The sequence below is a fragment of the Meleagris gallopavo genome, chromosome 10 (genome assembly GCF_905368555.1).
Source record: "Meleagris gallopavo chromosome 10, MGAL_WU_HG_1.1, whole genome shotgun sequence".
Lineage (NCBI taxonomy): Eukaryota > Metazoa > Chordata > Aves > Galliformes > Phasianidae > Meleagris > Meleagris gallopavo.
Genome location: NC_139413.1, coordinates 10,955,755 through 10,979,248, shown reverse-complemented (window position 1 = coordinate 10,979,248; position 23,494 = coordinate 10,955,755). Strand labels below are relative to the sequence as shown.

Below are 23,494 nucleotides of genomic sequence, written 5' to 3'. Positions count from 1 at the left end.
TAGGTTGGCATCTGACTTCCAACAATAACTTTATCAAAGGCTTCAGCTCAGAATTCTGAACAGCATTAGTTTTGAAGCCAAAAAGACATTTCCAAAGGACCTTTCTTTGTAGTAAGTTAACTTGATGATGAAAAGAACACAGTGAAGGTCTACATATTTTATTGTTTCAGATTCTTTCTTTATATGTACAGTCTCAACTACTATATTGGTCTTAAATTGAAAAACTAATTAGTGTAAGTACTGGAAGTAGTAGAAATCAGCTCTTGAACATAAACTGTGGAAAACTTCTGCTGTTACCGGAGAAGTTGGGAAAAAGTGGATGGAAACTTGACATATATTGACTGTCTATATCAATTCCTTATTGCACCAGCACTGCGATCCTTTAAAAGGAAGCTTAAAACTTCCTTTTAAATATTTGGTGAATATATCAGAGGCCTCAAGGTTCACAATTCTGATTTTCAATATATTCAAATGTTATAAATACATATGCTGGCTTACATTCAGTGATCCTGTCAGTAGGTTGAAGTGCTGATTATCCAGTATTAACTGGATATTGACAGGGAGGATAAGAATGCTTAATTACTCTCAATTTTTGAGACTAGCAACACAGCATTGCTTTTGATCATCTTCTCTGAAGTTTTTATTGTGGAGTTCTTGTTGGAAAAGGGAAAAGTAATTGATGGGAGCCAGAAATATCTGTTCTCCGCAAATCATTCTGATTCTTGATAAATCTCCAGATGGGTATTTAGCATGTGGGGTGTCTATTTGTTTACCAAGTTGAACAGAGAGTTCTCAGCTTAATTAAATTATGAGTTCCCTTTAGGAATAATAGAATTATGTGGTAAGTAGTCATGAATCTGCGTGGGCATGATTCTGCCTGGGTTTTAATATAGTTACTATATTGCAATAAAGAAAAAGGAGAAAAAATAGGAGGAAGTTGAAAGACATAAGTTCGCAGTTGTTCCAGGTTGCTAACTTTGTGCTGTGTCAGCAGATTATCTTAATCACAACTGATTGCTTAACGGGATGAACGTAATTGTCTATGAACTGTGGGGGTGGATGGAGTTGGTTACACGTATTTCCCCAAAGTTGTGGGAGATCAAAAGCAAACCATATTAGTTGGTACTCAAGAATTTTAAAATTTATTGTGAAGGTATTTAATATATATTTGGTATCTAAAGACAACAGTGAACACTGCTGTCACAACAGTGTTCAAAAAGAACATTTAGGAATATATTCGTATGTTTCTTCCAAACTTATTTCTAGGCTGTAGCAGCATAGTTACATTTTTGCTTAGACAGTTACAAAGTAAAACTACCATTGTGAGGACTACAGATACACCTGCTCGCAAAGACATTAAATCCAGCACAGTGTGTGCACCATCACGAGTAAGAAGTAGGTTTAGTTTTTGCTGCCTGTTAAATTCATCTTCTTTGATATAATATGTGTTAATATTGACACCCAGTGGCCAGAGACACTGAGTGCTAATTCACTAATATGAATTCAGCTCACTTTCAGCATCTTAGTTTTAAAATATTAAGACTGTGAATTTAATCTAGTATCTTTATATTCATGCTCCCACACATAAAGACATGCAAGTCTAGGCAGAGGGAAAGAGATTATCCACTGAAAATACTAGACCAGACTGCCCAGGGCCCCATCCAATCTGGCCTTGAACACCTCTAGGGATGGGGCATCCACAATCTTTCTGGGCAGCCTGTTCCAGTACCTCACCACTCTCTCTGTAAAGAATTTCCCCCTGACATCCAACCTAAAAAGCTGATCAGAAGTTTCCTAACATTTTTGTTCTCTAAGCAAGCGTAACTGAATAAAACCTGCAGATGGGTACATTTGTAAGAAGTGGAGCAATGCTCTACAATAGAGAAAGAATTAAAATACTGTGAACACGTAAACAGAATAATAGTACTTTGCATAGATGCATTAGAAGTCATTAGGCAGTGAATCCTGTCTCATATTCCATTTCTGAGAATACTGGAATATAAGAGTTGTGGCCAACTTAATATACACCTAGAAGGTGACTACAATACAATACAGACCATATGCAAACTAAAGCAAGGCAAGCTTGAAAGAACCGTATTTGGTTCACAAAAGCCAAAAGCTGAATACTTCAGATCTTAGGCCAATAGTTGTACCTATTGTTGCTTGGCTCCTTCCAGTCAATGAAGTAGGGAACATTTCTCATAGACATGACCTTAAACATTTGAGAGATTTTGCTCATGCTGTGTATCAAATAGGTTTGTTGAATGCAGACTCCCAACTGAGAACAGTATGGTATCATAGCAAGAAGATATGTCACTAATGACCATGCTTTAAGCCCAATTGTGAAATCTGAACTGTGAAAAATAGAAAATGTTTCCTGAATATTTGTTCCTAAATATCTCGAAGAGCATTAAATAAGTTGCACAATCATTCTAATTAATTCTTCAGCCACTGTTGTATGTTCTTCTTTAAAAAAAGCTGTTTTAGAATAGTGATAAATCTTGTAGCCTCACTGTTACCCTTGCTACAAACAGGTCAGCCACTGGCAAGGAAATGCATGTAGGAATAGATCTCCATTATAGTAAATGATGATAGCGGATACGTGAAGTGTCACATTCATGGATTACCTGCCTAACATGAATACAATAACCCATTCATTCTTCTGTGCTGGAGAAAACATGTTATATTCGACAATTAATCATTTGTCTTGAAAATCTAATAAGCCCTTAGGAAGAAAACATTGAAGTAGGCAGAATAAGCAGCATGAATAAAATGCTTATAGAGAGCATTACTTATTGTCCTTTGAGCCAAATGAAGTAAAACTACTCATTAACTTGTTCCTGCCTGTATTAAGAACTTAACATTGTAAAAAAGAGAAATGAAGAAATGAACATATGTTAAGGAAATGTAAATGAATATAGAATGATGGTGGAGCTTCACAATGTGGTTTCATATTCCTCTGCATTCCAAGTCCGTGATACTGTTTTTAAAAAGCAATATATTTTCAGTGTTAGTTAACAGAGAAATGAAAATAAGCATTCAAATACAAATGAAATGTTAATTTTTGTTTTCCACAACATTGTTAGCAGGTATACCTAGGAATTATATCTATTGCTTCTGGTGACCAAAAGAAGAATTGAAAATGTGTGTGACAAACAAACAGTGCACAAGATTGTTTGTATCCTTCCCATTCACTGAATGAGCTACATGAAGTAAAATGTTCATGCTTTATAATTCCTTATAATCTTCTGTGATATCTTTAGCACATATTACTGCCATTAGAAATATATCACAAAGATGTCTCTGTTTTGTTTTGTTTTTATACCCCCAAGAATTATGACTCAATATCAGCTGAATAATTTAATTTCCCAAATTGTACAACTGAGCATTATTTGTAGTTGTACATTTTTGAAGATGGCCCCAGAACTTCAGCCTGCCTACTCTGGTTAAAATAACCAGATTCCAGCCAAATGAAACAAAGCAATTTTCTGGATTTTCCTATGGCTTTAGAAATTAACAGTGGTTGAATTCTGTCCTTGCAGGCAATGCAGAGATTTCAGTGAAGTTTACTAAAATTCATGAGGATCTTCCTAGATCTGCCTTTTAATGTCAACCTCAATGTCTTTATTTCAGCCTTTACATAGAACCTCAGTTTTGCCCTCAAGCCATCATGGACAGGGAACTGAGAAGTCATCTTTCATTATTTTTCTTCAGTGCTTCTGGTTTTGACTATGAGTGAGTATTTTATATATTATAATATATAAATATATTATATTTTGAACACTAAAAACCATAGGGTTCAAAATATACAGAAATACTCATTTATAGTTGTGATTGTTTTTTCTTTTTTCTTTTTTCTTTTTTCTTTTTTTATGTGAATGAAAATGATTATTTGGTAGAGATTAACATTTTTATCACTTTCAACACTTGCCTTGGGAATCTTCTATGTGGTTTCCCCCTGCTTTTTTTTTTTTCATGTCTCTGAAGATATTACAATTAGAATGTGGGGGTTTTTTGTTTTGTTTGTGTGTGTGTGTGTGTGTGTGTGTGTGTGTGTGTGTGTGTGTGTATGTGTGTGTGAGAACCCTCACCCCCAAAAGACTATTCCAAAAGTCAGATACAAAACTTAAGATCAAAAAACATTTTTCCAACGATACAAATACTATGATAAGCATTTCTAAGTTAATGCCAAACCACCCATTATAGTGACATGTAAAAGATAGTAAAAATGCTAGTGAAAAGATGATGTTGCCTGAAAAAAAGTAATACCTGATGAATAGTGTATAATATGCATTCAGCAGCTACTGGAACTCTGCTTTTTTTCATATATGAAGAGGGTATGGAAGAAAAAAAAAACATCATAAATGCTACTACTTTTATTTTCAGTTCTACTTTAGAATAGTTTGAAAAATCACTCTGACAGTGTATCAGTGAAGACAAATACTATGATACAAAGTTCTTCTCTTCATAACATCTGTTACTTCTTTATTCACTGGTCTCTAGAAACATAATTTTGTCTCATATTTAGGCAAGATTTCTTTTTGCCTTTTTCCTTCTGCTTTGGCAGAAACATATTTATGTTGTAACTTGAAAACTGAAAATGATATCACGTTCAATAAGTCTACTAATTTTTGTTGTCTTTAGTATCATGATGACACTATAAAGAAAAGCAACTACATTTAAAACAGAGACAAGAATTTAATGAAGGTCAGGTTTAAATGCTCTCTTTCAAGGCAAAATGCACGCAATTTTTTTTTCAATATTAAGCCTATTTTCAAGTGTGACCATATTAGATTCCCTTCAAATTAGAAGGTAGTGTTGTTTTCATTATTATTTTTTTTTAGCTTTTCATTCTACCTGCTCCATAATATAATTAGGACCACATCTAATAACAACAAGCTGAGTCTGCAAACCCTGTTGTGCCAAATATGCAGAACTGAGCACTGTACAGAATGTGTAACTGCTGAGCACTCTAAAGAGTGTCCACTGCTTGACTCCAAACAAGGAGGGGTTGCAAGCAAATTGGAAGACAAGAGTAAAATTCATAATGATCTGGATAAGCAGGGAAACAAAATCAAAAATCATAGAATCATAGAATGACTTGGGTTGAAAAGGACCACTAAGATCATCTAGTTTCAACCTCACTGCTATGTGCAGGGTTGCCAACCACCAGACCAGGCTGCCCAGAGTCACATCCAACCTGGTCTTGAATGCCTCCAGGGATGGGGCATCCACAACCTCCTTGGGCAACCTGTTCCAGTGTGTCACCACCCTCTGTGTGAAAAACTTCCTAATATCTAACCTAAACCTTCCCTGTCTCAGTTTAAAAGAAATTTCCCTTGAAAATACTGTAGGCAATTCAATTAAGACAAGTGCAAACTGTGTTTTTAAGATAAGAATAGTTGACTGAACAAGTAGAAAATGGGGTATGCCTGAACTGGCAATAGTTTTGTAGCATCTGTCATTCTACTGTAAAAAGAAGTAAAAAAAAAAAAAAAAAAAAAAAAAAAAAAAAAAAAAAGCATGACTATAGTCTAGCAGTATATAGTTAATACCCTGTTTAGTACAAGCTTGACAGATGTTTCAGTATTATCTTCAGGTGTGGGTACCAGTCTGCAATACAGAGAGGAAATTTTTTCAGTTGGGAGAAAGGAAGTAAGGAAGAGTAGATTAGAAAACAAAGCCTTTGAGGAAAGATTACAAGCTGTAGGTTGTTTTATTTAAAAAAATATAATTTACAACTGCTAAATTGAGACCAACATAAAATTTTCTGTCCACTGTATTTTCTGTAATTTTCTGTATTTCTTGTCCGCTGCCTCTTGAAAGCCATATATTCAATGGTGTTCTTATATCTGCCATGCTTGCAATGTGAAACATCTTACCTGAAGTCTCCTTTGTCGTGACTCTCTCCTAAAAGTGGCTTCATGTACTTTCCTTCACATTTCAGCAGGCAAGGAACAAAGGAATAATCCATGTGAGCTGATGGGTAGGATAAACACATAACCTGGATAAATTTATAATTTTTTGTTCAGTGGATGTGCAATGAAAAGAGAGAAAATTTTAATTGCTTTACATCGAGAATGAAGACTGTAACAGTAAAATTTTTACAATCAAACTTTTTGTATATGTTCTAAGCCAGAAAATAGCTACAAGTGTCTGATCACTTGAATTCTTTTAAATTAAATGTACTGAAAATAAGGCAAATATTACATAGCAATGCAAGACATCTCTACTTTTAAAGTTCAAATTGGGCTTTATTAAAAGTCTATAGGACTTTCAGAATTAACAATTTTATGCCTTTTTTCTTTTAAAAACATTTTTATTCTGTTATATACAGAGTAATGCAAAACACCCTTCTGTAAAAAACTAAATGTAGATTACTATTTCCCATTGCTATATTTTCCTACTATACTTTCAAAGGAAAAAAGCCCAACAGCTATCATATTCAGTTTCCTTCATAGTTACTGAAATAGTATTGGATAATAAGAAACTGACATTTAGCATTCTGACTGATTCTTCTAAACATTCAGTTGCCCCTAAACAAATACTATTAATTTTTGCTGATATATAAATCTTCCTACGAGCATATTCTATTGGAATTTGATAATTTCTTTTTCCTACTAGTTTCATGCTTTTATTGCTATAACAACTGAGAATTTCTAACTTTTGTTAAGGTTGAGTGGGAAAAGAGAATGTTTTCAAATCAGATGATGCGCTTCCAGACATGGAATTTTTTTTTCCATCTTGTTAATGATGCACATAATATTTAGCAATGATACGTGAATGAATATGCGCTATTTAAAGATATTTCAGAATAAGTAATTACACATGGAAATGTGTATGTTTATTATGAGAGAGATTTACTCTACCACTGAGAAACCTATGGCTGGGTAGGGAAGCTGAGATGGAAGGAAGTGGCTCAGTCCTTCTCATGCTGGCACATGCAGCTCAAAAAATTGGGAAGTTTGGGCTAGTTGTAAGTTGGGAAATGTCTCTTGAACAGTGTATAAAATTCCTAGACCTGTGAACTTGAATGTCCTGTGAAGTGTAAGAAATGTGATTTAGCTTTTCCCTTTTTTCAGGAAAAATGTTAGATTCTTATGATCTTAGTTTGACCAAGTTGCAGGTTAATTTAATCAAAAATGTACTTCTGCTTTAATTATAATTTTGCTTTTCAGATTATAGGTGTATCAGTTGTCTTTAGTTGATAGAAGAAATTTCATTTTTGTTGTTTGATTAGGTTTATCTCTTTTCTATATTTTAAACTATTATCTTCTGTCTAAGCATCCTTCTGTTTTGCTAGCAGCTTACATATATCAAGGCAAAGGAATGGGAATTCTGATGCTTTTTCTTGTCTTGTGAAGAAACTCTGCTTGTGTAGATTAGGATCTTTTCTTGCAGATGTTATGCTACAGAACATACTAAGATTCAGCTGCAACCCATAAATAGGACAACAAAATACATACAAACTTAACAATTTAAGAGAATATATAGCAGGCTTATTTGTGGACCCAGACATGTCATTTCATGTGCTTCTTCTCTTTGAGTCTTCATACATTTACTTTTAAGGTATTATTTATTCTGAAAGTGCTATTTTTTGTTTGCAGTGCTTTTCTTTCTTTTCACCTAAGGGCTGATTCAGAGGCATATTTTTGCTGAGCAAGCCAATTTCCAGTCCTCCTCTACTTTTAATATTGCCAACTCTATTATTGATTTGCAAGGACGGAGTAAAATTGGATAAAGAGTTTTGCCTGATAAAATTTTTGTGAGGATTATTAAAGTAGAATCAGAATGGTTTTGCTCTAGGCCTGCCTCAGTTGTTTTTAGTTGTGCAGCAATTGGAGAGACAGAAGGACCGATTTTCTGTGAAAATGGTTGTTTGAATAGACTTTGCATACTTATCTGCTTTTTTATTATTTGGAATTTGCAAAGATAGGCTTTTGCAGGTACTTATGAAATGTTTATTTCAATGAATTATTATTATTATTATTGTGGTGAAGATTTCTGTGCTAGTAAGAACTAGTTGTATTAATTGGAACATAAACTCATTTCTCAGGGGGAAGGGGAGATTTATCAGACTATGGTTTTGGGAGCACAAATCTGAACAACTAATGAAATACCATAGCAGATAGCACTTCTAATGTGTAAACCATGTCTGTAAATTACTCATTTTGTAATAGTTACTGTAGTCTTTATCCAGTCTAGTAACTAACAGCTGGCTCATGCAATGAAGTAATTAGAATAGTTAAGAGGGAAAGTAGAAGAAATATTTGATAACAGTAGCAGTAGTTGCAAATTTTCTACGTAAATGTTTATAAAATTAATCCTGATGGTTGAGTATTTTCTCAACTGACTCTATCCCCTTTTCCAAACTGTGAAAGAAAAAAGTGGAAAAATGCTGACTGAAAGCCTTGGGTGAGAAAAAAAAAAAAAAAGTGAGAAAAGATGCTGAGTAAAACTGCTTCTGGCTTATAATACATTTCACAAACCACGATCCTGAAACATTAAGCACTGGGCACTGGGTTTCAGGCCTAATTTCCAATTTCTGTGGAGGACACTGGAACACATAGTATGAGTATGGCTTTTCTTTTCAAAGCCCTGTGATACTTGAAAAGTTTTGAGGGGAAATAAATCATTTTGAAGGATAATGATAAATTAGAGACTGTTCATTTTTTTGTTGGCTGACAGGCAATGATGAAATGTACAAAAAAATCTCTTTGCACAAAGTCTTGCTTCTGTCTTCCTGGATGTACAACTTTGTTTATGCATCTTATCACAAGGAATGCAAGTATGGGTTTTTGTGCTTCTATGCAGGAGTGAGAGAGGTTGGTAGATTCAGATCAAACTTTCTTAGGGAATTAGAGTCAGCTACAGGAAATGAAATTTCCTGCAAAATGTTGGTGAAGTTGTGCAAAAAAGTTCACTTTCGCTCTTTAATGTTTCAAACATAATGTGGGTATTTAGGAAAGATGGCAATGTGCTCTGTGTATCTTCACAGAGTTCTCACTTTGATGGCAGTTATTTAAAAGCAGCTCAGGCTAGACAAGGATGTAGCTCATACTTTTTCCCTTAGTACCAGGACCCAAATAAAGAAGAAATTATGGAATTTGGATGACTGAGCCCAAAATGTCTCACAGTGTTTGCTTTCTCCTTTGACTTCTGCATTGTATCAAATGTAATACCTCCAAACCTTAGTAAAAGTTGGTTGATATAAGAAATATATGGTTGATTTCTTGAAATTACATGGAGGTTAACTAAACTAATCTTTAAACATGTAACTACAATGTGAATGGAATATTCTGGACCAGAAGACATTGTCTTATACAGAAGTCTAGTCTAATAGTAACTTGTCTGTTCCCTTGGGTTCATTATTTTGTATTTTATATTTTCTGATTTTTATCATAATGTGCTCTAGTTAACAGAAATCACCATTACTTAAACCAATGGTAGTGGATTGGTGGAAAATGTGACTAGAATATCTTCAGTATGAAAACCAAACTGTGACTGTTTGATGAGTATACAAGAAGAGAGAAAAAGAAAAATGAGACAGTAAAAAAAAAACTAGGAAGGAGGATAAATGAAAAGCTAAAACACACAGAAAAGAGGCTGGTAAACTGTGCCAGAAAAAGGAGACATCTTCATTCACACTCTAGTCTTCTAGCCTAGAATTGAGTGTCATTTGTGAAAGCTAAGTAAACACAGAAGGCCTTTCAGGAGATCATCATGTCAACTCCCCCCCGGCTAAAGCAGGTACCCTACAGTAGGTGGGTATAATAGCCTGTGAACTTTGGAATCTGTTGGGGTCTTGTTAACCATCTCTTTCCCAGGCTATCTAGATAGATACTGTCTATTATCAATAGCTTTTGAAAAGGTGTTCTGCAGCATGAAAGGTCAGCATGGACTTAGTGAAACAGGCTATAAAGGAACGTGAAGGTTACCGATATCCAGAGTCTCCAATCTTGGTTTCATTTTCTCATTTACCAGCTACTTTGAGAAATTTTTTTTGAATAACAGACAAGTTATTCCATCACTAGAATTTCACTTCATAAATTCTGCAATTTCTGCTAACTTCAGTGAGATGCTATGAGAGAAAAATTGGTATCGTGGAATATAGAGTAGTTTGGGTTGGAAGGTACCTTTCAGATGACCTAGTTCCAGCTAATCAGGGGGCATTCAGAACCTACTGGGCAACCTGTTCCAGTGTCTCACCAGCCTCTCAGTTCTTCTTGATATCTGGTCTAAAGGTATTTAAAAAAATATATCAGTCAGAATTGCTGAATATTTTCCTGAATGTATATTTTTCCTACCTGATAAAAACGTGCTTTTTCCAGTTGAAAAATGGAGTTCTGAAATATGTAAAATTAAGAACCTACAGACCAGGAGGGAAAAGCAGCTACTACTGTCTACTCTTTGGAGGTCAAACATTCAAATTGCTGTTGAGGTGGTAGACAATTCTGTCCTTAAAGTGCTGGAAGCAAATACCCAAATCAAAGATTATTTTAATTAGTTCTAAGACATAAGTATGGTAATTGAGAGAGAAGTACTGAACATCTGGTATCTTGTGATAATGATATCATTAGATATGAAAATTATATGAAGATATTGTAAAAGATATAGTACCAAAATATTGAATGTTCAAAAGACAAACTTTGAAGGAATGCATGGAAAGAGACTGATTATAACCAACCATTATTGTGGAATGTTAGAGATGATTATGAAACAATGAGGAAAAATCATATTTATTTAGACAACAAAAGATGCAAATTACATCAGATGTGGCTGGAAAGAAATATAAGATCAGTTAAAAATGATAAAATGAAGCATCTAAAAAGCACAAAGTATCTAAGACATAGCAGTGAGCAGAGAATATTAAAAAAAATGTAGAGATAGAAAATTAATAGCATACAATCAAAAATACTACACTTTTATCATCAATAAGTAGATTTAGGCATAAATGTTTTTCTCCTAAAAAGAATCTAGCAAAATAATAAATATATCAAAATAGATTAAAAAAAAACTTTTTTCTTTTTTTTTTTTCCACCTAAAATACTGAAGTTTTAAAAAAGACAAAAAAAAAAAAAAAAAGCCAAAAAACAAAAAACAAACTACTAAAGATTAGTGGGCACTCGGTGAGCACTGGGATAATTATGGAGGTTCTGCAGTGCTATTACTGAGAATTGAAATCTGGGAACTTCTATAAGCCAGCGTTCCTAAGAAATGGCAAAATGTTATATGTAAGAACAGCCTTTATAACACTGTTGAGAGAACTGGAATCATAATGAGAAATCCTTTATTTTGAAAGCAACTATAGGTTTTATAAACTTATTTAGTACTAACTGAATTGGAGGTCGTGGAATAAAAAACACTTTACATAAGAAGACGGAATTCTTTGGAGCTGAGCAGTGAATAGATCTCAGATTTTCAAGCCAATGTAAAGGACTTAAAGACACTGGCATCAAAACATCACAATAATTAAACATCAGCCATGAAAAGAATATGAAACAACAATGATGTTTCTCAGTTGCAGAAGTGATTTTGGACTGCATTTTCAGATATAATTTCCATGAAACATGGTAATTTTTTATTTAAGAGTTTGTTGTATTTCAGCAGAAGTTATAAACTTCAATACATGTAAATATAAATGGTATTGGAAGGTAGACAGGTTTAAAGCGAGAAAAATGTAAAACTAGTAACACTTTCTTTTGAAAGGTGGCACTTAATTTCTCCTTTTTCCTTGGAAAGATCTCACTCTGTTTGAAAGCAATTTAGGCTCGGGATACTATTGTGCTTTTTAATATTTCCTTATAATCTATATTTCAAATATGTATAGGGTACCAGAAAAATTCTTCCATTGGGAAAATAATGCATCAAGTGAGGAATAATGGAATGGTGCAGCATCTTAATGAAGCAATTATTTTGTATCTGCAGAGGAGGATAAGTGATATTCCAAAGGTAGAGATGCTGAGCCCATTTTATCTTTTCACTGGAATGAGCCAAATGAAAGTATAATCAGTGAAATATTCATGTTTGCAAACTGGGCAACAAAACAAATAATGAGAAAGATCCAATCATATCTAGAGGAATTATGATAATTTATCTTCACTCTAGCCTTTATGCCAATAAATTATTCTGCTGTGTATCTCAAGTATTCATGCTGATGTTCAGCCAGGTTTCAAAAATTGATTTCTCTGTACTTCATCACACTTTCAGACTTCTTTCATGACAACTTCTTAGATCAAAGTCAGCTGGACTCTTGTGACAGTCTGAAATAAGATGGTAGCTGAAATGATTTACAGAGATGTAACCAATGTTTTCAGTGACTAGTTCATCACTAGTTTGTCTTTTGTTTTTACAATTTAATATTTCTACTTATAACAATGAGCATGTTATTTTCATTTTTGGAGTATGTACTATATCTAGAAGGAATCAACCAGTATATCAAAAAAAATTAAAAAAATGTCATCACTGCTTATCTGCTTCTTTAAAACACTGGTCATTTAGCCCACATATCAGTAATGTTTTCTGATTTTGTAAGAGTGAGTGGGAATGGTTTTTCACCTCTGGAAGTGGTGAATACTGGTTTTCTTTTCCAGGGTTGGAAAAGGAAAAAAAAAATCCTTCAAAAATTGCCCACTGAAAATCAGCTGCATCACAATAACTGGGAAAAAAAAAAAAAAAAAAAAAAAAAAAAAAAGGACTTTCATGAATGTGCTTCCACTCTCAAATGTTATCTTATATTGCATTGGTTGTACCAGTCACCTTTTCCTTATGAAAGATATTTCCAAGTTTTTGTACGTTTGTACGTCAGATAAAGATTTATTTACATTCCATTGTGATTTGTACTCTTTAGAGGAGTCTTAATTTGAAGGAGGAAAAAAGTTATACTTTAGCAGGTAATTGATGCCCATACCAGTGCTAATTCCTATTCAGAGAAATGCTGTTCCCTGTACAGTCACTGAAGGTTCCTAGATAGATAGGTGTGTCCTGAGATTTTGGGATCTGGAAAGCTATTTAAATATTTTTTTATTTTTTTATTTTTTCATTCTGTCTGATTGGTCACAAGTGGAGGAAATTTTGTGATTCAAACCTATTTAGATCTCCCTCCACTGACACAGCAAAGGGAAGTCAGGCAGACCCAAGCGCTAACATACTTTAAGTATGTTAGTATGTTGTAAGTATGCTTAAGTCAAAACAGAGCAAAGTGAATCATAGGAATTTTAGGGACTGGGGCAGTCTGGGCTTTGTGTACTCAATATCTGGCAATATCAGATCTTTTGCATTTCTAAAGCCCGCCAGCCATTTCTGGCTTACTGCATGAAAGTTAGCAGCTTTTAATGAGCACTGCAATCAGAATGGCAGCTGCTACTCAGCAGCTGGGGCTCCAGTATAGTCCAGCTGGGTATATTTCACATTTTTATGCTCCTTTGCATAGTACGTTTGCTTGAATAAATTCACCTTGCTGCATTTCCTGGCCAGAACCCTCTGTGATGACAAAGATTCTAGACGCTGGCATTACAGTTTCTCAGAAAAGATGTCTTAAAGCAAAGTCTCAACATTTCATTACAGGAATACAACACATATGATCAGGATAAGAAGGAATAGAGTAGTTTAAAAGAAAATTTAATTATTTCACTTCTGTACGATCTTATAAGTACGTATATATCTTGTACGATATAGCATCTTCCCAAAACCAATGAAATGGTGAGAAGAAAAGAAATTCTGAGTTGCTTGCTGAGTGGTAATTGCAATTCCAGGTTGTCCGGTTGTTTGGTCCGGTTCCGTGACTAGAAGGGTGGAGGGATCCACGGATCCGCGCACCCGGAAAAGGAAAATAGGGGACCCCAAAATAATTGAAAACAGCGGCAACAATCTGAGGTGAAACAAACTAATTTACTAAATATAGTATCAGCAGAATATAAGGAGAGAGAGAAAGAGTGTGTGTCTAGAAGGTGGATCGGCCTCACCACAACGCTGAGATGAGAAGTGCAGTCCAGTTGAGCCGATGAAGAAGCGCAGACGGAGAAGCGCAGGCAAAGAAGAGAGAATCAGGTGACCTTGCCGGGAGTTATATCTCCTCGCTGACTGCAAAGCCCCCTGGGGAAATGTAGTTGTTCTCCTCCTCCAGACAGGCATCCGAAACTTGAGCATCAGCAGTCAAACCCCCAGTGCATTACATGATGTTATGATGTGGAATACTGATAACCAAAAATCATGATACCATGACACAGGTTTGTCATCACTTTTGGAAAAAGCTAAAATGTTTTTTTTTATTACTGGTATGTGAACAGAGCCTGAAGGGCACCAACACAACAGACACACTCTCTCTACATACACAATGGAAGTAAGATGGGGCTGTAACCCAAGACAAATGAGGTAGTAAGGAAAGTAATTACTTTCATGTTTAGTACATGGAGAAACAGAGCAAAAAAACCCCCAAAGCTTTGTTAAAGACCAAAACAAAAAAGCAGATGTAGGAAATTAGCTAGCTATTACGAATAGGATACTTAAACAGTTCCTTCCTTCCTTCCTTCCTTCCTTCCTTCCTTTTTTTTTTTTTTTTTTTTTTCTTTTTAAGTCAGTTGTGGTTTAATCCTGGCAAGCAGCTGAGCACCACACAGCCTCTTGTTCAACCTTGACTTCCTCCCTACGTGGACAGAAGGAAGAGATTTGGATACCCAGAAGTTAGAAAACTCATAGGTTAAGGTAAGGATAATTTAATAAGAAAAGACAACAGTAACAACAAAAAGCACATAGAATAATAATTAAAACAAACAAACAAACAAACAATTGACGTATATGCAGTTGCCCATCACCAGTGCCTTATGTCCAGACAGTCTGTGAGCAGTGGCAGATGCCCAGCCAACTCTCCCAGTTTTATGAGCGTGATGCCATAATGGCATGCAGTGTTCCTTTGGTCTTTTGTGTTAGAAGTCCTGGCTGCAGCCCCTATGAGCTCCTTCTGCACTCCCAGCCTCCTTTCTAAGCTTACCTTAAATTATAGTTGATCTGTGAAATCTTAAAACTGATTCTCTTCTTTTTATTGTACATTTATTGTTGGCATACAGGAGATCATATGAACTAAGTTACAAAAAAGAGAAAGGTAGTTTTTACCTGTCCTAGAAAACTTATTCCCTAGGAATTCTTAAGATAATGTGTTATTTTGTGTTATGAGGGCACAATTGAACTGCTTCTAAAGAGAGGTGACTGCAGCAGTGCAGTAAAATTAATTGCTTTGGTGAAATGCTCCCCAGACTTTGATAATCAATTTAAACTTATTATGGCTTTGCATGATCATTTGCTTTTCCTTGGGACCAAGTGCTATACAGAGTTAGAAGATTGGTATTGTCTATCACTTGGGATGTTTTTAGCACTGAACAGTTCCAAAGCAAAGCAGGAGTTACACAGAAACAGAGAAAAGGAGATAAATGAAGATTCTCTTCTCCATCTCTCTTGCCATCCCCACCTTTTCTTCTTTTCCTTTAGAAATAACAATTTATTTCTTGGTCCAGGAATTTATAAGAGGAACAGGGAAACGGTGCAGGCTGAAGATGTAACTACAGATAATGAACCAAATTTATACTCTCTACTGTTGCTTCTGTCTTAGGTAGAGGCAGCACAATATGGAGAAAAAAAAAAAAGAATAAAAATGAGCGTAGTAAAATCAATTCTAGGGAGGATTAGTAAAATCTCTGTATCTACCTCCAGGACTCACCTCTGACACAGGATTATTTTAAACATAACAGCTTCTCATTGCTAGTACAGAACAACAATCTTAGATGTCTCTAGAGCAAAATATAATAGTGGAACTAGTTGTTTTTATGTGTTTCTCTTCTGAAATCATGATAAAGCAATGATTTTATTATGATTTTATGACACTATGATTTTATTCTTTTCCCCATAGAGGAGCTCACTTAAGTTTCTCTAATCAGTTCTCATGTACAGATTGTTTAGAATTCTTTGAAGGAGTAAAACATAACAAAGCATTATCTATTGCTGATGGGTTTGTTTTGTTTTGTTTCTTTACAGCCATGAGGCAGCAGCAGAGAAGCTAGCACATCTTTAATAATTAACTTGGTTGCCTAATTAGGAAAAATCTCCCACAAGACTGCTACTAAGACGTTGTATTATAGTATCTTAAGAGACTAGAATCACTAGTAAGATTATAAATATGTCCAAATTCCCCGAAGGGCAGCTGGGGAAAACACAGTCATCATTGTTCAGTAATTCATAGGCACACACACATAAATCCCTCGCTTTAACTTACTGCCCAGCATTTCCACTTAATATATTCTAATGCAGAGTTGAATTTTCAGGGAAATAAAACTTGATTTTCAAAATAAGGCCTGGATACTTGACATGTCAATACATTAAAAAAAAAAAAAAAAAACAGCACAAAAAAAACCCCTAAAACTTTCACATTGTATGCTAATTATCATTGCATCTGTATTCACCACATTCTTTAGAATTTTTCTCTAGAGTTTGCTTAACTCAAAAAGGCAATTGTTATAAAAAACAAAACAAAACAGAACAGCAAAGTATTATGATGAACCCATCTGCAAGAATTCCTATGCTGCTGATGGAATACCAACTGGAAGTGCTCACGCAAGCAGCTCTGCACTCCTTCTTAGTTGAGGTACGTGAAGCACTTTTCACATTAATACAAAAAATAGTGTTGTTAAACAGCTGTGAGATGATCACTAGAGGCTGAAACTTCAGCACTAAAATCCTCTAAGCTTATTAACATCCTTAATTTTTTTTCATAGAAAACATCAATTCTGTGCACTCTTTTAGTGTATCTGAAAGAAGGAGCTGGTATTGAAATAGAGTGTAGAAATGTACCTTTCCCTCTCTTTGAAGGCCAAAAAAAAAAAAAAAAAAGTAACTCATGGTGTTCCTATCTCACAAATCCCTACTTATAGAATACAAGAGAAATTTTCAGACAAGATAGAAACTTCAGGATCAGAATGGAAAGTTTAGAATGACAATGCTAGACTAAGCATTGAGTTTTATCTTAGCTTCTGAAATTATGATCCACTACAGAGTAAATACATTTAAGACCAAACACCTTAAGTAGATCTGGATAAATTTTTTACATTGGTGAGAATATTCTGAGGTGGTGGTATTTTATCACTGCTTATAAGGCATGTAAGTAACTGGGCCAGCTACAAGATGGTACATGATCAGTCCCCAGAACAAAGGAGTGTAGCTGGCTGGATTAACTCATGCCAACACATGCAGGTTTATTAAGGCATCTGAATGACTTCAGAAATCCTTTCCTTACCTGTAATCACAGCAACCTAATCTTAATGATATTTATGGTTTTGAGATACTCTGGGTTTAAATTCATTTGTTAGAACTCCCAACCACCTGAACGTTAGTTTTAAAAAAATATTGTCTTACAATTTTTTAATTTATATCCATAATGACAAATTAAGGAAAAGAGCATCACCAAGCAATGTTAAACTTCTCAGGTGCTTATTTTGCAGCTGTTACAGTCTCTGTCCAGAACTTTGTCTTATTTTATTGTAGTCGAGACACTCCGTCTGAGATCTACAGTCTTCCCACACAGAGAACATATTGGTCAATCTGTAACTATTGTCAAATTTGTGTCCTCCAGAAAACATTGTAAGCAGTTCATTTCTACATATGAAGGTTGTAAAATCTAAATAACTATTTACATGATTGAATGACAGATACTAAAACAAATCCACTCCCTATTAAATAGCAAATGTCACTTTATTATGAATACTCTGGTCTGCCTTTGAGAAATGAAGCTATTACTCATGTAAAGAGCTTCTAAACCTTTAGTTCTTAAAAAAAAAAAAAAAAGACAATTTTGAGAACAGGTACATTGGAAGCTAGATGTATGTATGTTATTTTCTGTTGTTATCTGAGAGTTCTCATTTATGAGGCCTGCCCTGAAAATAATGCTTCCAATGTATTATGTTGGTCCATGCCATCAGAGGTGGATGTTGGTGCTATGGCAGTAGAAGTTGAACAGCGGATGTGCGCAGTGAGGCAGTGGGTTGTTCATTTCAGCAGTAATAAGCACCAGAAGTGCTTGAGTGTTGCTTTGAATGGAGACAAATGATGAGAGAAGACATAATGAATATCCATACTGCAAAGCAAAATGTCTGTCTTAAAGACCTGACATCAATTTGTGAGGATAAAGTGATTTCACTAATGATTTTCACTAGTTGAGCTTTTCTAGACTGCTTCAGCCAATAGCTTGCTGGAGATAGCATGTTAGTACCGTATCACGAAGAACTACATGCTACACAGTTCCCAGAGTTAAGTAACTCATGCCTGTAAAAGCAGATTTTACTTCTGGGTAGGTACTTGGTCTAACGTATTTCAATAGCTTATGTTTATTGCAGAGAACATACTTGGATGTATTTGTTCTGTAAGTACTTTGATATAAAAAAAACAAAGCTAACAAAATGTTCTATGAGAACAAATGTCATAGAGAGTAGATAGTTCAAACAATTGTTTTCAGTGAAACTGGCTGTGAAATCACAGTAAGATTTTCTCTAATCTTTATACATTGCATAACTAAAAATGTTAGCTACTAGATAGTGCAATGTACTTTCCGGTTGCAACAAATATTTAAACAAACACTATATTATGCATTAAAAAAAAAAAATCAAGATCTTTTTTTTATGTTTAATTGAGTGGTAAATTTCATTATGGTGGTTCAGCATTTCTTCACTTTTTTTTTCTGTGTTGTTTTTTAAACTTTCTAAATCAGCTAATTTGGAAGGAATAGTAGTAGCAAATAAACTTTGATACTTGAGAGGTTGGAAGAAAATACGTGAAATCCAAGACAGCATGAAAAAAAAAGAGTCGGGAGATCTCAAAATTTCTTTGTGACCTTTACTACTAAAATACAAAGGCATCACCAACTTTATATTTCGTAAGATATTTTTCTTTCTATATTATTACTTTGTTGTTTCTCCTTGCAAGTGACATCATTATGAGTGGATGTATGTATACATATGGTCAGTTTTTTTCAAATATTCACTCAGAAGCTTTGATAAAACATTAATATATGAAGGGGTTGCATTTTGTGAGCCAAGGACGTTCTTTCTTATTCAAGTTGAGACAAACATTTTCTAAGAATTCCATGGTAACACAGGACATCATTGCTGTTGCTTATAATTTTGACAGTGACTTCTATGCGTTGGCCAAGGAATGATTCATCCAAGGAGCAAACTTCTCAGAAAGACAGATCTTTTGAGAAATGTGAAATATTCCAAAAATCTTTCCTTTGTGTACCTTGAGGAAATAAAGGCATTGTATAAAAAGTGGAAGTATTGAGAATCAACAGAGAGGAATTGGCACACACTTGCACGACAAATCCAGTAAGTATGAAGTCACTATCTTAACCGCACTTAATTAAGGAAAGTAACATTTTCTTTATATGGTACTGAGCAATGAATGGGAGGAGTAGCAGACAATGGGAATGACATCAATGTGTTTTGTCATTCTTCCTTGAGGTGAATTACGAATGATCGATTTTTAATTTTATTTAACAGGAGAAAAGCAGACAGACTACAAGTGTTCTGATAAATATCTATACAATGGAGTGGATGAATTCTGAAATCTGTGAAACTGAACACAGCAATAAGTCCAGAAGTCCTGCTTTTGGAAGAAAACATTAACTGTGTAATACAGGTACTCTCATGATGCACTGGTGAGACAGAAAAAGATGAGCACTTAATATAATGAGTCACAAACAAAGTATGTGTTGGCATGGGAGGCTACTGCAAGAAATAGTCACATACAAACCCTAGGATGTAATTATTCTTCTCTGCTATTATAGGTAAAATCTCAGCTATCTAATTCTGGTATGTAGGGAACCTCTGCCTTCCCTCTCAAATCTCTCTCCATTAACATTCTTTGCTCAGATCCCCTTGTATCCCCTCCACTATCGGGCAGAAAAGACTAAATGTGGGGAAAAAGAGAAAAGGAAAAGGGTCTCCTAAGAGAGAAGGAAGTCTCTATAAAACAACATTGCCGTGTCCCAAAGCTGAGATCCCACCGGCATCTTTAGGCTTGAGATTTTGTCTGTGGCCTATCTTTATTTCTGATTCTCTCTGCTGTCAATTCTATTTTTTTTCTCCTCACAGATTTGGAAATATCATCTACTCACCTTTCCAAGCTCTCCATATAAATGAGAAGTGTAAGATTGTATAGAGGAAATTTCCTTAAAATACTAAAAAAAACCTGCTTTTTTTTTTTCTTGAACTGTAATAATTAATCATATTGCTAATCATAAAATCAGAAGCTCTGGAAACCTTTATATGTTTGATTCTCTGGCAGATGATAATTTAAACAATTGTAGTAATATTTTTTTATGAATATATTCAGAATTTCTATAGAGTTGTGTTTTAATTTTTACTGACCCTTATTTACATAAATCTAGTGGAAAAGTGTCAGCCACTAATGAGGTAATTTTCATTTGAAATGGTTATTGCTTTTAATCAGAGGTAATAAATGGTTATATTTCCATTCGTGGCTAATACCTTCTATAGTGCAACTCCTTGAAAAATTGATGGTAAGAAAATCACTAGCGAGATATGGAGTATAATTTAATGAATACTGCGCACACATGTCTTAATAAATGGAAGACTATCAGTTATAGTCAGACTGCTTCTCTCACAGACGTAAATTTGAAAGAATGAAATCTCATTTATACAACTCTCATGGTTCGTGTCACAGTAAAACTGAGGGTGAGCTTTTAAAACACGAAATTTCAAATAAGTGGATGTTTTTATTGTGTAGCATCAGATGCTCCTATGAATACATTTTTAAAACTGCCCTTATAACGTATTACATTCTTCATGAAGTTTCTGCCACTATTTCGAACTTTACTAAACATTTCCCTGGTTCTGATAACAATTCCAGTCATGCAGACTGCTTTACCCAGAGAATAAATACCAGAGACCATAACTACCCAATGCTGTTCTGCTATTTATTAATGGGAATGATTTTTTTTTTCCTTTGGGACAGGCTTTAAAATTTATTCTCCTTAGTTTACATTCAAATCTCTGAACAAAATAGGTGAAGTAGGGAGCTGCCAGCAGATTCTCCCGCAGTGCATCGGATTCCTTTGTGCGCTGAAAAAACATCTAAATGCTGAAGTGCTACTTGGGAATGTACCTTTTTAGCAGATTTTCTTCTCCAAAAGGTGGAGTAATTAAGTAAGTACTTGACTAGCCAGTAAGTGCAGCTGTTTTGTTTTGTTTTTTTTGTTTTTTTTTTTTTTTTTTTTTTTTTTTACTAGGGACAATTTCACATTTGTCAGCCTCGATTTTCTTGTTACTGAGGAGAATTTGGACTTTCAGGCCACTGCAGAACAGTCATTTGCTGGAGACAATCACTGTTATTATGGCCGTGATCCCACATCTTTTGAAAGCACTAAGGGATTACTATTGATTTTTCAGTAGAATTTGCAAAGGGTCCATGAATCTGTCAGCAACTGAACCATATAATTAGGCTATCTACAGTGCTTTTCATCATATATATTTCTAAAGGTAGTGTTAATCAGAGGACTCTTAACCTCTGAATCAGAAGATGTATATGTGAAGGGTTAGTATTTTAATGGAAACAGCTGCTAAAAGGTTGTTTGAAGCTCTGGATCACAAGATAATCCCATGATTTATGAAGGCAGCAAAGTAAAATATTCCTTTTAATTGATGTCATTGTACGTAAGGGTGCTAGTTTCCTAATATACACGGGAGTCAATGACTAGCAAAAACATATTTCTTGGCCCTAAAACAAAGTAGAACCCCAGTAAAAAAAAAAAAAAATAAAAAATTAGCAGCTTCTTGACCATGCTCATTGTACCTGACGTAGCATGTAAAGCTGATAGTCACAGCCTGATGCACTCACTCTACTCTGACATGTCCTTCCTCCCTTGTATCTGCATTTGATACTTTCCTAGCACAGCTCTGAAACTCCCTTTCTCTGATGACCTGAAGACATGTTGCCACAGACAGGAGGAGTTCCCCACCTTGTATGCATTGCAGCAGCTGGGGCTGTGCATCTGGCCTTTTTCTGTCATGTAGTGGGAGAAACAGTTTTGCCTTTACTGAATACATCTGAATGTGATTGCAGACCAATATATTGGGATGTTTTAAGGAGATTCCATAACCAGCCTAGATACAGCTAACAGTTAAAATTACTTTAAGAGTCACCTACAATTGCTTGAACACCTCAGCAAGACAGTCTGTCACTATTTTGTTAACAACAACAGATTTCTGCTCCCAAATTACAAATAAAATGTAAACGTAAAATGTAAACATGGGAACAATGGTATTTCTGTATCTGACAAGCAAAAGCTTTTTTTTTAATTTAAGAAAAATAAATTATTCTTTTTTTTTTCCCTTCTGAATTTCTCTTTTTAAAAAAATGTAGTACATCAGCTTTGTCTTTGTTCAGTTTTAATCTTAGTTTCAGCAATTTAACTCACTGTTACAACAGAATCCAAACAAGAGTTTTTGGATGTTCTAAAAGAAAGTAGGTATTCCCAGGGCTCAACATTCAGAGAAAGTGAAAACATGAGAAAACCTGTTTTAAATTTAGAACTTTCTTTTCCTACTACAGTCTGGTAGTTACCTTGAACATGTTCTAAGCTACAAATTTTACCCCAAATCCTAGTCAGGTGTAATTGTTTCTGATAACATGCTGTGGAATAGCAATGAAAAACAATGAAACCACGACACATGCCCATGAATAACCTCTGCAAATTTGTGAAGTTTACTGGGAAGTGAAAAATATGAACTTGAAAAGCCCAACAAAGTTTTATCTTTATGAGGTCAGAAATGCCTTTCTAAAGAAAAACATCAATGCTTTCCCAGAAGTTTGTTTTTAATAAGTAAAAGAAGTTTTTGAAAATTTTTAACTAAACTACAAAACTCTATGTTTAGCTCTATGTTTAGCATAATATTTTGCAGTAGAAGTTTAAATAAACTATGCTTACAAATATATATGAATGTCAATTAAATTCAATTTAACCTGACACAATTTGAACTAACTTGATGGGTCTTTTGACACTAGCTGTACTGACTAATTGCTGCTTATTTGGGTGCACTCTATCAGTAAGCATGGCAATCAAAATCCCAACCAGATGTTCTTATTTTCTTTGATTGCCTACAGCCTTAGGTTTGAAGAAAAGTCAAGCAGCAAAATGATGCTTCTTAGCATTTCTCAAGGTAAAAAGCAACACTGCATTATTGTGATGGCAGTCGTAATAAGCAGAATACTTCCGATTCCCTATTGCCATCAGCATTCAGCAGCTCTCTGCAATTTTGGCTTAAAATCCTCACAAAACATGTAAATGATGTGAATTTAGACCAAATTTATTTATAAATAAATAATATCAGCACATTGATGAGTGAATGTACGTTTATCCTAATATGTATTCATATTGTTAATTATTTCTATAAAAGTATCTTCTATATGTTTTATACGGGTATATTTTATGATGACT

General features: G+C 34.6%; 1 long non-coding RNA gene across 1 annotated transcript in view; it reads left to right on the top strand.

Moving 5' to 3' along the window:
• Positions 1–23,494, top strand: part of LOC146543704 (uncharacterized) — a 113,442-nt gene that overhangs the window by 70,165 nt on the left and 19,783 nt on the right. Inside the window, exons 5-8 of the long non-coding RNA XR_014885147.1 lie at positions 14,576–14,703; positions 16,477–16,633; positions 19,168–19,361; positions 19,536–19,674. This is a non-coding gene — a long non-coding RNA (uncharacterized LOC146543704). The remainder of the gene's footprint in view (positions 1–14,575; positions 14,704–16,476; positions 16,634–19,167; positions 19,362–19,535; positions 19,675–23,494) is intronic.